Below are 264 nucleotides of genomic sequence, written 5' to 3'. Positions count from 1 at the left end.
AATAAAACACATCACACACACACAACTATTACCAATCAAAAAAATTTAAAAAACATTGCCCAGTCCTGCTTACTTGTTTTGCAGGGAAGGGTGGCATCCCTGGGGTCCAGGGAGGGAGCGATCAGTACGGTCTGCATCAGCAAGAGAAGCAGATCACACTGACTCTCTGCTGGACCACCATGGCACGATTTTCATTCAATATATTGCCGGTTCGGCAATACATTAACCACTTGATGACCGGGGTGTTACACCCCCTTCCTGTCC

This window comes from Nanorana parkeri, unplaced genomic scaffold (assembly GCF_000935625.1).
Source record: "Nanorana parkeri isolate BGI_ZX_2015 unplaced genomic scaffold, ASM93562v1 scaffold95, whole genome shotgun sequence".
Lineage (NCBI taxonomy): Eukaryota > Metazoa > Chordata > Amphibia > Anura > Dicroglossidae > Nanorana > Nanorana parkeri.
This window is presented reverse-complemented; position numbering follows the sequence as displayed.